Source organism: Macrobrachium nipponense, chromosome 9 (assembly GCF_015104395.2).
Source record: "Macrobrachium nipponense isolate FS-2020 chromosome 9, ASM1510439v2, whole genome shotgun sequence".
In the NCBI taxonomy this organism is placed as follows: domain Eukaryota; kingdom Metazoa; phylum Arthropoda; class Malacostraca; order Decapoda; family Palaemonidae; genus Macrobrachium; species Macrobrachium nipponense.
This window is the reverse complement of record NC_061110.1, coordinates 42,857,965-42,873,900: the sequence shown is the minus strand read 5'-3', so window position 1 is coordinate 42,873,900 and position 15,936 is coordinate 42,857,965.

The window sequence follows — 15,936 nt, the reverse complement described above, 5'->3', positions numbered from 1 at the left end:
TGTGTGTGTGTGTGTGTGTGTGTGTGTGTGTGTGTGCGCGCGTATGTGTGTGACAGAATGTGTATTTACATTTTTGTATGTATATTATCATTTTTAAGGGTAAAAGAAGACATTATGCTCTTACCATTTTCGTCAGTTAAGCACCGTAATAATGTACCTCATACGTAGTAATCTATGTCAGAATTTATTGGAATATAATCAGTGAATCCGAAAGGGCTTTATTAATCTTACAGTATTCAATCGTGTTATTTAGTATGTCACTAGCTTATTTACCTGTTGGTGGAATTCACTGTGGTACACGATCCTATTAAAATTCTATAGCTGTTTTTATGGTCGAGGATTTTATTAAAGTTTTAGCGTTAAAGGTGCTCATACCATATGGTGAACTTTTCGTGATGTACTATGTATCCTAATATTTTTATGATATACCTGTATCCATCTCCAGATCAGATTAATGATCAGCTTGTCTCCTCACACTTAAGCAGCAAACGTGTATAAGAAATTATCCTGTTATTATGATATTGATGATGCATAATTGCCAGAAAGTATAAATTCGTCTCCCGCCTCTTACCTAATAAATTAGCACTATGAGCCTTCAAATGAAAGCAATGTAATGGAAAATGTTTTCAAACGTCATATTCTAAACATAACATACAACACCGGAAAATGTTGATTACTTTTAATATTTATATGACAATTGTGTCTTATATAAAGAAACTCGAAAAAGAAGATAGAAACAACGTTGATCTGGTTCATTCCTTGACTTTGCTTTATGGTAAACATTGATTGTAGTATCTTTATGCAAATGCAATTGTTCACAGAAATTGCTTAAAATGTGCAAAACTACCCAAGAATATAAACAGCAGCACTGCATGTGTAGGACCAGAAAATTGTGAGTTTTTGAATTGGTTGGAATTGATGTAGCTAGCATATTGTATAAAGATCTGTTTACAAGTTATTACACACACCTGAACAAGAAGGCATATAATCAGGAGTATACAGTGAAGGGAATGTAATAACGATCTCTGCAATGGGAGATGGCCTTTCGTGAATCTTAGCATTTCTAACCTGAATACGAAGTACATTATGAAGCGAGAACAATTAATTTTCGACCTTTAGATACGGATTTCATTGTTCCGTTCAAAGATAAATTATGAGACAATTATGATTAGTAGACAACTGCATCTTTTAGAAAGTATATTTACAAAAAAAAAAGCAATGGAAATATTTAAATTACTATTAGACTTGCACTTATTGATAAGTCATCGGTCAGAATCAACTTTAAGGCAGATGAGTTGGCTCTGACTAAGGTATTCCCTTTAATATGCCCTATGGTAATTAGCGATCGTATTACCATTTTTCTTCAAATTAAAGTATTTTCAGATATTATTTAAAGATTGCACAGCTACGAAAATTAGGACTTTTTTAATGGTTTGGAACTGATGTACTTATCATATTTTGTAAATATCTGTTTACAAGTTATGACACAAACCTGACTTTAATCAGGAGTATACACTGATGGAAATTAAACAAAGGATCTCTGTAATGGGAGATGGACTCTCGTAGAACTTAATATTACTAACAGAAATACGAACTGGCATTATGAATTGAGAGAAATTAGTTATCGAACATTAGATACAGAATTAATTGTGCCGTTCAAAAATAATGACTTAGGTAACTATATTTACTAGACGATTAGAGATCGAACAACAAGTAAAAAGGGATTATAAATGAACATAACTGTAATACATAAAATGTTTACGAATCGGATTTATTGCTCACGGAATTTGCAGTATATAATCTAATCATTCACCTTACCCAGACTGAGCACCAGAAATCACTGGCGCATGATCTACATAGGTTAAATCCAATAGGCAACAGCGAATAATTGGCTAGCCATTCGTGTATCTAGTTAGCCTACGAATTATCCATGAAATTTGTCCACGGAAATATATATGTAGAATCTAAACAAACAGGACCTGTTATAGGCATATAGAGGCTCTTGTAAATTCTTAGTTAAAAAGAAAACATAAGGATCAATTGCAACAAGAAACTAGAATGGAAAAAATCCTAGGAAAATTGGGAAGAAAGATCAGGGTAAAAATTACTGAACAGATGTGAGTCGGATATCTTAGCGTTTGGGAATCACGGCGCGAAGGTATGGGAATAGAGTGATTCAAAGGGAGTAATATGTATATTCTTTCTCCTGAAGAGCAGAAGGAATGGGTAGAGAAGTAGGAATAATATTAAAACCAATGCCTAAACAACACTGGCCGCCTGGAGTTACTGTTAGAAAGATTTTTAGGGAAAGCTAATATATGTGTTACAGTGTAAATTGCTGCTGGCAAGATTTATGCGAAAACAGTGCATTATGAATAATATAATGACCTCTTCAAAGAAAAAGAAAAAAAATGAATTTTACATACAAATGCTGACTATTTCAGATGAAATAGTTGAAAGGTACGTGAAAACTACTGTTGGTGATATGAGAGAGAAAGTTAGCGAGGAAAATGAAGGTTCTGATGATGTAGTGGAAAGTAAGGGCCTGCTAGAGACTACAGACGAATACAGGGTGATGTTGATTTTTGTGCTCCTGGCATTTGCTTAATTGGAGTTTATTTATTTATTTATATATTTTATGGGCCACCACAAATATACTTGCACTTCCCTAGACACAAATAGATTACATCACTTTTGTTCGAGAGAGAGAAAAAATAAAACAGGAATGTTGAAAGACAGAGGAGCAAATGTTGGCACTGATCAGCAACTTGTCATTGATGCACCAAAGAAGCACATATCGCTTAATGTTGATTATCGTCTTTTCCAATTATTATAATAAAACCAAACGGAAGTCATTTTTCACTTGGCCATGAGAAACCTTGTGAACCGAGAAGTAACCAAGTACATTTTATGTCTTTAATTATAGCTTTTACTTGTAAAATATTTCATACAGTTCATTAAATATTGGAACATGTTTGATTTAGCTACGTTCATGACATCTTATTTAGAGACAAAAGTTGCGGCGGAATTTTTATGTAGTGTAGGACACTAAATATAGTATTATAGGAAAGAACTGCCCTTTCCTACAACATTTTCTCTGTTACCAAGATGTCCTAGTAAACATATGGGTCTTAGATATGTTCAAGTGGGTCTCTAAAAGAATTTGAAATAGTTCTTCCACTGTTAAACTGTAAATTATCAGTTTTATTTAACAACTGAAATTTGTTCCTTCTGTTATCCTTAGAGATTTTACCAACCCCTGGGTTATGAATATCCTCTAGGTATTTTGCTAATTTGAAAGATGCGGAACCAACCTAACTGACAGTTGTCCTAGAGGGAAAATATGGTTTGCGAATTTCTGTTTGGAGAGGTTACATGCAATTTTTTTTATATTATTTTTGACATTTCTATTTAATTTACAGGTTACAATAGATTTTTATCAATTTCTTTATATGCATTTCCATCAGTCTATGGATTGATAATTTTTCCTGTATGCTCATTCTCACCAGCGTTCCAGATTTGTCAGCTTTCGGTCATGTGTAGCTGCTATATCATTTTTCAGTTCACTGATGGCAGCCATGTTGATTTCGAGGACATTATTTTGGAGTGTCAGGCTTTTTCACATTTGAGTAATCAGTTACTATGGTTATATTCACATCTTCACAGGGAATATCACTATACTTTTCGCAAATTCACAGCCCTTTCCTTTGGTGTTTTTCACCTTGTTCGTTGCCATAGATGACTAAACGAAATTGAATTCGGTAGGCTGACAACTCATTCATGACTGGCGTTACTTGTCCACAGGCTTCTTTGGATCACGAATTTCATTTTGTTGTGTTTTTGTTTAAGATTCCAATACACTTATTTTTCCATATTAGTAATTTCGTGAGGGTCTTTCTACTTACTGAGATTCAGGGCCTCTGTAACACGGTTTTTTGGACTTTGCTCCTTATCAAAGCATTGAATGTAGCTGAAAATTGATATATGTATATTTTACAACCACACACAAATTTTGCCAGCATTATCAATAACCTAAACCCGATAGTTTTAATTTTTATAGAGTAAAAATTATCTAGCCGACGCCATGGCCAATGATTACGAGCCAAGAGTCAAAAAACATTCATTACTTAAGCAAAGTTAACACTGTTTTACGAAATGTTGCCCCGCCCATCCACCAGACATAAACTCATTCACCTTGTTCCATCGGCTCTGAAACCCATAGCTTCAACATCGGCAATAACATACCCAGTTGCCATAATTTGTTAGCTTAATGAAATAACTTATCATCTAATGTTAAACTTAATTTCTGAGGAGGCCATGGCTTATTGCACAGTGAAAAAACATGACAAAGACTTTATGAATGACAGAACGATACATAGGGCTAGATGTGGGTGGGGTATCTGTGATAGCTTAGTAATACTACTGTAGCAGTAGTGCAGCAACAGTTGTAATAGCAGTAATATACATGAATTAAACGTTTAGGCCAACTGCTGGGATCCTTGAGGATCACTTAGCACCTCTTACAACTACTCGAGAAATGAGTTTTTATAGCCAGAAGTTAATTTTTTTAATCCAACAATGCCCATGATGGCCTTCAGTGTTATCCTGAATTATAACGAGGCCAAAGTGGGTGGAGCCTCATGAAGTCATCATTCTGACGATAATTGTTGGTGAAGGTTTAAAGCCAAAATACGGTACCGGCTATTATTTTTGTCAGTAAATAGGTAGATAGCCAATAAATTAAAATTGCTTGACATTGGATATAGCAGTTATCAAATCAAGCTTGTCTGCTATGTTTTTGGTAATTACCAACTATTCCCTACATCTTGTCAATCTGATTGTGACCTATAAAGTAGACTGTAATTTCTTAGGAAACTTATTTTGGGAGTTAAGACTAATAATCGAAGTGTTTTTGTATTTATTAACATACTTTGTTGGTTTGTTTATTATGACAATTATCAGTGGAGAGGTTTCACAGTTCATAAAGGTGTACTGCCTTGCTTGTATTTAAATTTTTATGTCATTGTTGCCAGACGTCTAGCCTTCGTTACGTATTGCCAATCATCCATCGAGAAAGCGGGAAGAAATGCTGTCATAAGTTACGTAACGAGTGCGTTCGAAACCTTTTCTCTGAGTAAGTCTTCATACATTATAAGTTCCAAATTTATTCAACCTACGTAATGCAGAATACAGTCAAAATTTATGTGTAGATATAATGTGTATTCTGAATAAGCGGTATATTTAAGATATGCATAGATAAAAAGTTATTGCGAAAAAACCGTGTTACAGAGGCCCTGAATCTCATAGTAGGTGGTATGAAGGTTTCGGAACTTTTTTTGTTTTGTTTTAATCTCTTCAAGTAAGGTTCTTTTTCATTATCTTGATTTTGCTGTATATTCCTAATATATATATATATATATATATATATATATATATATATATATATATATATATATATATATATATATATATATATTTATATATATACATATATATATATATATATATATATATATATATATATATATATATATAACTACGTATATGTGTGTGTGTGTGTGTGTAAAAGGTACTGGACAAAATTTGTAATAAGTGGAAATCAGGTCGATAACGAGAGAAGTGAACAAGATTGGAATGCGAAAAACAGTGAAGTGTCAATTGTTTATAGAAGCTTACAAACATTGGAACAGACGAGACAAGCTCACGCATCATAATATTACCGGTCGCATTGGTGAGATTGCGATCGCGCAAATGACCTGGTTAGTTCGGAGTCAAATGATTGTGACGTCAGTGCGTTAAATAGGACGTGTACATGGGAAATGGAAACATACATAATAGACTAGCGTGCGTGCATTCGTGTGTTCAGTAGCGTGAGAAAGTTCATGCATCCGTGGAACAAATGAATGATATATAATCTCTAGTATGGGAATTAATGGGGCAATTAGATGACAAACTGTCGTAGTGGTCACAAGAGACTTTGCAGATCCGAGGAGGCGCTAAGATCCATCGAAAAAGGTAAAGAACATTCAGAACAGTGACATTTATTGCAGATGCATTCAGAAGGGAAGTGTGGTGCAACACTTAATATTATTGACGAAGTTTAACATTTCATTGTCTGATAATTGTGGTCTCTTTATTTCAGATCGATTCTGTTGTTGCTACTTAAAAATTAATTCTCTAGACTTTTATATGACGTGTATTGATAAAAACTCATGTGGTTGTCTGAAAAGTGAGGATAAGAGGGATAATTATATACATTATGATTTCTTGGAAGAGTAATGGTGGTTTAATAATTTTCTTTAGGATTTTCGTTGATTCATTTTATTCCATTTTTATGTTAGCTACTTTAGGAAAAAAAGATTATATTTTTGCATATTAGGGGTTTGAATTCGCCTAAGATTTAATGATTAATTTTCAGCTAGCTACAGGGATGACAGGTGCTGGGAACAAACCAAGATAGGTCTCGCTATCAGTTCTCTCCTTTCAGTTTAAAATGGGTCTTTTGTCCCCTTACCATATATATATATATATATATATATATATATATATATATATATATATATATATATATATATATATATATATATATATATTCCCATATTTATAATTAAACTTCAGAATCTAATTTGAACCTTAAATTACCCATTTCATACACCTATCAAGGAAGCTCACCAGCAACATATCAAACCCTGTACACACTAGTGTTCATTCCTATATTACAAGCATACCAGGAACCCCCTGATGTTAAACTTCTTCCATTCCAATTCCTCAGTCATACGATCTTTGTGACATTTTATGTCTACTTTTCCCCTTTTCCTCAGACATTTCCGTAAAATGACTGTCACCAACCTATTGCGATCAGTTCTTTTTATATAACTAAATCATCTTTTTTCCAACAGTAAACATTTTGCCACTTCTATGTAACCCTTCATTTCCTATCCATATCCACTCCCTTTATTGTAAAATTACCACGGAAGCAGGTCCTCGCAAAAGTTTAAAATACTTTCTTTTATTCGCATACAACATTCCTATAACACCTCTATTTATGGAGGTTGGGTCAGAAATCTCTTCCACATCCCTGCTTTGGCTTACGGGGACGATTCCGACCTCTTTCCAATATTTGCCAGCGGCCAATTCCTTAACTGACTCGCCTTATTCTGTGAATATCATCTTAACATTACTCGTTATACCTGTTTCGTAATATTTTCCATATACTCTCATAACCTTATTTTTAAATATAGTAGTTCTCAGTTTCTACACATGCAAATTTTTTCTAATACTGTGAATAAATACCGCATTTCCAGTTTACTCTCCACAATCATCACGCTATCATCTGCAAGCATCAGCTATTCCACACCTTACATCACTTCCTTTCTTTTCGCACAATTTTACTTCTACTCCTGCTGCCTTTCACTGGCTTGTTGTATGTCTCCATCTATAGGGTTATGGATATCTACACACCTGTAGTAGACCGACATCCCAGAGCCACGTTTACATCAAACCTGTTACTTCCCTCCTGGAAAAGATAACATATTTTACACTTCTTACGCAACATTTTGGATGGGTTTTAGTGGTATCTTCTACACAGTACGATATATTCTAAGTACCCCGACTTGATCCTCTATTACTTCTCTCACAAGATTTTATAGTTGTCTGTATACCAGAGACACTTTCTCTTTACTTTCAAACTTAGCAAAAAGCGGTTTTCTAATCAAATGCTTGATCCATTGACCTACTTCTAAATAACCACATACTGTTTTTTTTTCTATCAGGTCTTCTACCTTTTCCTTTACTTCCCAGAAACTTTAGTGTAAACATGGCTTCAAAAGGTAAATGTCATTATGCAAGTATATTTCTTGCAGTTTCTCATAGTCATTATCATTATGCGAAGCAACAACTATATTTCTTACTCACTCCATTGCAGCCTTAAGCTCGTCCAGATAACCACAAACTCTACTATAACGTTGTTGCGAAGAAGTGAGTAAAAGACAGCGTCTACAAACTTGCTAATTTATTCAAACAACAAGCAGAAAGGTAAATAGCTCTTGCGAGCGGAAATGTAGTGCCTAGCACTAGCTCAGGACACAATCATTTGTGTTTGTTGACAGATGAAAACATACGTATAAATCGATACACAAGACACGACTGAAGCTATGTTATATATGGCTGAAAAGCTGACATCGTAATGCGTATGATAATGAAAATATATTTAACATGAAAATAATACGAATGAAGATATATGTATAAAAGATGCGTGCCGTATGCTGTCTCTAATATGTCCGCACTTTTGGCGCGCAGAGATGTTGTTGTGAGGAGATTAGCTAACCAGGTGAGATGTAGGTGTGTGGGGTCCACGTGTGACCCTACAACGTAATCATACTATCACCAATGTACCACAACATCTCATTCAAAAATCCCACCTGTCTTTCCATTCATGAGCCTTTTATTTGAGATTTTTAACCCTCAGCAGTTACTTAAGACAATTATTCTTAAGCTTGCACTAATCCTTTCAACTTCTGTTCATTCACCTGTGCCTCTATTTTATCCTCAACATCCAACACATCTGATTGGTCCAGGACTACATTCACTTCAGACACCATCCCCCATTAACAAGCTATTTTCCTAGATATAAATGAACAGTTAAATTCATAATTCTGATTAAAATTGTAAGACATAGTGTTTTGATTAATAATATATTGTTCGTGCATTCTCTGTAATCTGTGGAATGTGGAGGACAGTGCAGAGATAACGACCTGAGAGTAGCTGATGAATGAGTTTCTAGGGGATGGCGTGAGATAAAAGTGCTTAGTTCAGGAAGTCAATGTACGACAGTTTATGAACTCTTCCCAAAGTGCCTTTGTGAAACTAGATGCAGCTAGAACCGCGAGGCGCTAGCGAACTGTGTGTTCGTACGTACGTGTGCGCCTCTTTCTGTTAAAAACGTTCATACCCAAGCCTATGGGAGGGATTTTGACAGAGGGCTTCGAGTCATAGGCAAAGATGCCGTGGCATTCGCCGGGGGAGTTTTTGTGACATAGTGTTTAGTGTCCGGTTGGGAATGGGTAAGTGTTACCTTTACTTTAGCCAAAGGGGTGGCTTGTTTGATATCTTGTAAGATGTTCCATTTTATTAACTTTGTCTTTAAACTTGTGTGTGTACTTACCGAGATGTGTTCTGTATCTTTGACAGACGGTTCTGGATTTCGGGGGACTAAAGAGTTCCCAGGACTTTTGGGTGACTTGACAATGAGTTGTTTTAAGTTAGTCTGTAAGACTGGATTACTTAGTTAATCGACTTAGTTATTATTGTAAATAAACGTTATGTTATGATGCAACTCTCTCATTTTCATTACCTGTTAGAATGGAGAGAAAGAGGTGGAGAGAGAGAGAGAGAGAGACGAGAGAGAGAGAGAGACGAGATGAGCGAGAGAGAGAAGAGAGAGAGATTGGGGTGATTGCCGGGAGAGAGAGAGAGAGAGCCTGTGTATGTAATGGAGTTATGGGGTCTGCCTTCCGTTTCGTGTCCACGCTTACCTTATGAAATACTGGAGGGATAATTCCCCCATGTTTATAGTGGTGGCAGACGGTTAAAGAGGGGATATGAAAGTTTTCTTGCTTTTCTATGCCTAGGAACGTCAATGTAGAGATGGTTGGCCAGTTAGAAAAAGGGGTAGAGAGAAAATGTCCGTCCGTGGGATGGGGGGATGAGGAAAGATTTTCTATTAGGGTCATCAAATTTGCCCGTACCGAGATTCTTCAGGGTGGGAGTCGTGAGACAAGCAACTCAGTCTAGTTCATGAGTGAGTGTTGCTAGGGGTCATCTCACCCGGTCGCGTGTGTATTGTGACCGACGAGATTTACGCGTTTTTACGAAGAATTTTTGAGTTCTTTTTTTCCCATTATGGAGTGGTGAGTGTTAAACTATTGTTTTGAAGGAGTGGGTTTTTGTTTAAATATTTCAGGGTTATGGGATTGGTTCAAGAGGTCAAAACAATTTTTTCTTTCCCCATAGTGACGTGTTTTCTTTATTTGCACGTGTTTGTAATAGACGTATGCATTCGTCTTTGTTTAAAACATAGGAGTGTATTTTTCTATGCATGGGAACTGTGCTTAGATAGGCATATTTGGCTTAGTGACTCAGAGCGGCCACAATTTTACGGGCTCAGCATATTTCTGCAGAGAGGCGCCTTGCATTGCGAGGGTACGGGCATCCCTTGGGAGGGTAGTTTAGGCAAGGGTACGCCACTAAGCCTATCCAACTCGAGAGATAGTGCAGGGATGGGGGATACTACTGGTATGCCTCGGGCTGTTCTGCCGCTTGACTGAGGGGTTGTTCTCAGGGGGGGAGAAATTTTTTTTTCTCAGTGTGGGTGAACTCCCCCTTTTCCTTTTTTTTTTTCTTTGTGTTGGGATGGGTCTGGCCTTGACATTGAATGCTAAGATGTCAGCTGATTGATAAGTTGATGAAGTGAAATGCCCGTGGAGTCTTTTTTTTTAGAAAAGAGATTTTTTTTCTCTCTCTCTTGGACGAAGAGAAAAGGAAATGAAAAGAGATTTTTCTTTACGAAAATGAGGGGAAAAAAGTAGTTAACATGCACGGGATGTGTTTATATGTTTCTTTGTGCCTTGAAAGACACAAATATAAGGGGGATACACAGATTATTTTTTTATTGTGTTGGAGAAATTACTTTGAAATGCCGATGATTGGTGTTGTATCTGTGTTGTGTGGCAATGGTGTTATGTCATGGTGTTGCATGCTGGAGAAATTGTATGTCATAAGATTCAGCATTACTGTTGTATGCTATTTTGAATTTCACCCTTACTTGAAATCTTTGCAAGAGAATTATTGCTTGGAGAGTTATTATTATTATTATTATTAATAATTATTATACTTGAGATGTGTCACGGGAGGTTTGCTTAAGTATATTATCATTACCGGGAGAATTGTTTTTACGAGAGATTTGAGATATTTCAATGGGAGATTATATTCAATAATATTACAGATAATTATTCAGGGATAATTATTACAATGAATTAATGGGAGAAGTCTTGTGTTAATTAATTGTTGAGTTTTTGTAACTTTGGAGAATATTTCAGTGATTCACGGGGATGAGTTTTGCTGAATCTTGATGAATCTGACTGGATCTTGGTGAATTGTGTGAAATTTTGCTGAACTTGTGCTGAATTTTTGGAGAATGGACAAGCATTAACTTTGGTGATATTTTTTTGTACTGATACTGATGATTTTGATGATAGCAATTTTTTTGATGATTTTGTGATAATGATATTTCTGATACTGATTTTTTTTTTTATACTAATACGTGGGTGTTTTAATGCTGTCAAGGGAGGTGAAATCTTTTGTGATTATGGGAAGAACTAACAACACATTGTTTTAGTTTTTTTTTCTTTTTTTTTTTATGTGTTCAGCAGATAATTGCTTGGCATCTGGTGAGTTACGGGAGATAGTTAATGGTGCCGTTGATTTTTCTTTTCTCCCTTTTTTGAAAGTTAGCCATAGCTGACACAAGTTTTTTTTTACCATGGGTGAATTTGAATTTGTTTTTTCTCTCCAGTTAGTGTGAATATTATCTCAGTTCGTGACTTAGAGTCATTGTTCGGGAACGTGTTCGTGTTTTAGCTATTTGATGCTATAGAGTAATATGGGAGGATTTTTGCATGTTTTGAATGCATACGTAATGGCACTACATTTTTTTCTCTGGATATTTGTGTTCCAGAAATTGTGAGTTTTCTTGCACAATACCTTAGTTGTATTTGTGACAAACTTTGTGAGAGATAGGAAACTTGGTTAAGTTTAAGTTTTTCTAATGGCTTATGTCGTAGTGCATATGGGGAAGTCTTTGCTAAGACACTGTGAGTTGGAATTCTGTTATAATGATTTGTGGCACATTGGTGGTGGTTTTCTCTCTTTTTCTAGAATTTTCTAGACAGTTTTATTTGCCGGAGTTTTTGCCCTTTTTTAGCAGTTATTGCTAAATGGAGTGAGGTTTTTTTTTATAGTTTTTACTATAACATTGAGTTATTCTCTGGAGAATTGAGTTATAATTGAGATATTTTGGAGAGATTAATTGGAGGTATATATTATTTTGGAGTTATTACTTGAGATAGTAATATATGGGAGATATATATTTTTGGCCATTTTTGATATTTGCCAATGTGATGAGAGCTATGTTTAGTTCAATTATTTTGCAGCCATCTTTGTTGCAAATGGAGACACATATTTGGAGATTATGGGGCAATATTTGTGAGTGTGTGAGTTAGTTGCCTTGAGTGCACATTTTTTGGAGATATATTTTTGGAGCCTTGTTTTGTTCCACACGGAGTTATTGGGAAATAGAGGTAAATATTTTGTATTTGCCGAAATAGAGGTGATTATTCTCTATTCCTGGAGTGGTGTTTTTTTTTCTACTGACATGTGGCTATTGGAGAAATAAGAGAATAATATAAGGGGGTTGGTTATTAACCAAATGGAGGAAATATTTTTATAACCGGAGTGGTGTTATTATTAATATGGTGTCTCATAATGGAGTTGGTATTAATCTTGGCGGGTGATGGTTTTTTTCTTTCCTTTTTTTTGTGGTTATGGAGTTTTTTTGAGCAAAGAGAAGATTTCTGTGTTTTTTTTTTTTTTTTTTTTTTTTTTGATTTCGTGTCTATTTAGAGGCGAATGGCATTACTGCATTAAGAGTCAATTGGAGATGTGTGTGCATTTTTTATGTTCACAAGTGTGTTATTCTTGGAGAAATATAATTTGGAAAAGTCATGTTGAGAGAATAATCTTCGAGACAAAATTTTTGAACACATTAGTCATATCCTGGAGTTAATTCTGTGAAATGTGTCAGTTAGACCTTTTTTTTTCTTGAGAATCATGAGTTTCCAAACTTATGTGTCTGACAAGACAATTTTTGTGCTGTAGTTTGAGCATGCGTCCGCAGGCGATTTTTCTGCTGACAGGCGATGTGATGAGCCGTGTGCTGAGCGTGTGCTGATTCTTTTCTTCTGATGGTGATAGATCAGAATTTTTGCAATATCTGGAAATGTGGCTATAGCATTTCACGAAAGCGCATGTATGAGAGTTTGCTTTCTGGCAAATTCCGGGGCTTTACATGGAGCATTTCTTGGGAAAAACGCGGGAGTTATGCATATTATACATGTATTATGTATTTTGTGATTGGGGAAATCTTGTGATTATCTTTTTTTTATTATTTTTCTTCCTTTTCCTATGAGAGATATGATTTGGGGATTGAGCTTAAGTAACATTTCTTTTTTGGACGGGAGGTGTAATTTTTCGAGGGTTGCTATTTACGTAAATGGGAGTTTGACATTAAGTCTCATTGTAATTAATTATTGAGCAGTAAAGGGGTTTTTGCTGTTAAAAGTTGGAGATTTTTGCTGATTTTGTGAGTTGCTGTAATATCAGAGCATTGCGAGAACATTTTTGTGTCTGGGTGTTACGTGATTCTTTTCTTTCTTGAGCTCGTTACGAATTTTTTCTTTTTTTGTGTGTGAGCACATTCGAGTTCGAAGTGTGAGTGCAGAATTCCGTGGAGTTGCTGTGATTTCTGAGTTGTGTGTGTGCTGATGTGCGAGTTTGGGGAATTGAGTTGGAGAACTTGATGTTTTTTTTTTTTTTTTTTTTTTCTTAGAGAGTTGTGATAATGACTTATCATTTTAGTAGTCATATTTAAGGGAGTTAATTGGGAGACGTTCAGTTAGTATTTCTGACCTTTTTGAGATCGTTGTTTGATAGAGGTAGTATGTTTGGGTTAATTTTATTAGATTGACCAAAGACTTGACTGACAATACTAACACCACACACAAAAGTCGTTCCCCGACGCCAGCAAGACGTCCACCAGCCGTGCAGAGAGGTTGCTGCCATGTTGTCCAGGGTGATTACAGTATTTTTCCCATGATGGGTGTTCGCCGAGAATTCTACAGCGTTGGTTTTTTGGGATCTACAAGAAGCCGTGAGAGTCTTCTACGATGAGGGAGGCATTCCGTCTTCCTACAGTTGCTACAGCCTGCTACAGTCTACTGTCTGTGCAGCTACTTGCAGACAAGCGAAGAGGGATATTCAAGAATCTTAATGCAGAAAATATGAGAGAAAATGCGTTTTGTGTTATTGGGAGATTAAAGCGTGATAAGACTTTTATTTTATGATGCCAGAGGACGTGCAGTTTTACTTATTTTATTTTAAGACCGGCCAATGGTTTTGTTTATTTTATATAAGCAATTTTGCTAGGCGGGAGCTAGCATATAGGTGCGAGGCCGAGCAATCTGTAAGACATAGTGTTTTGATTAATAATATATTGTTCGTGCATTCTCTGTAATCTGTGGAATGTGGAGGACAGTGCAGAGATAATGACCTGAGAGTAGCTGATGAATGAGTTTCTTTTAGGGGGGTGGCTGTGAGATAAAAGTGCTTAGTTCAGGAAGTCAATGTACGACAGTTTATGAACTCTTCCCAAAGTGCCTTTGTGAAACTAGATGCAGCTAGAACCGCGAGGCGCTAGCGAACTGTGTGTTCGTAGCGTACGTGTGCGCCTCTTTCCTGTGTAAAAACGTTCATACCCAAGCCTATGGGAGGGATTTTGACAGAGGGCTTCGAGTCATAGGCAAAGATGCCGTGGCATTCGCCGGGGGAGTTTTTGTGACATAGTGTTTAGTGTCCGGTTGGGAATGGGTAAGTGTTACCTTTACTTTAGCCAAAGGGGTGGCTTGTTTGATATCTTGTAAGATGTTCCATTTTATTAACTTTGTCTTTAAACTTGTGTGTGTACTTACCGAGATGTGTTCTGTATCTTTGACAGACGGTTCTGGATTTCGGGGGACTAAAGAGTTCCCAGGACTTTTGGGTGACTTGACAATGAGTTGTTTTAAGTTAGTCTGTAAGACTGGATTACTTAGTTAATCGACTTAGTTATTATTGTAAATAAACGTTATGTTATGATGCAACTCTCTCATTTTTCATTACCTGTTTATAAAATGGGAGAGAAAGAGGTGGAGAGAGACGAGAGAGACGAGAGAGAGAGAGAGAGAGAGAGAGAGAGAGAGAGAGAGAGAGATGGGGTGATTGCCGGGAGAGAGAGAGAGAGAGAGCCTGTGTATGTAATGGAGTTATGGGGTCTGCCTTCCGTTTCGTGTCCACGCTTACCTTATGAAATACTGGAGGGATAATTCCCCCATGTTTATAAAATGACTCGACACAAACTCGGTTAGGTAAAACCAGCACACTCAGGAAAGTAATGACCTGTGAGTATTGGCGAGATATTGTATGGAATGAAGCTCTCTCTCTCGGCATTAGCTGCATAATAGCAGAAATGTTTATTTTCCCTAAAGTTATAGTTGATCCTCTTTCTTTTTTTGTTAAATTTCTCTCATTTTCTCTTAACTGCATCATACGTCTTTCTTAGTTGCTAAACTTCATGTCATCGACTATGTAATACAAATTTTTCTTTGTACGGTTGAAGGAATAACTTCAGTTTTAAAAGGCCATTCTTGACAACCGCTTTGCTAGGATGTTTAATTATTTTTACTACTTTAACCACTCCCATTAGCTGGAGTAAGCTGCTAGGAAAGCCTTGAATTAATGGGTTAGGTTAGGTAACAGTGGTTGTCGTGATGATTTGAAATACCCTTTAGAATATTACATTTTCTCACTCAAGAACAGAACAGAATAAAGAATTTAGGCCAAAGGCCAAGCGCTAGGAGTAATGAGGTTATCCAGCGCTGAAACGGAAACTAATAGTAAAAAGATATGGATAGTGTAACAGGAAGAAAACCTCGCAATTGCACCATGAAAAAATTGTTAGGATAGGTTGGAAAGTAAGATGGAAGAAAGAGAATATGAGCGGAGGTACATGAAAAGAAATGAAAGGAGTTGCAGCTAGGACCCGAAGTAATGCATACAGTACACCGT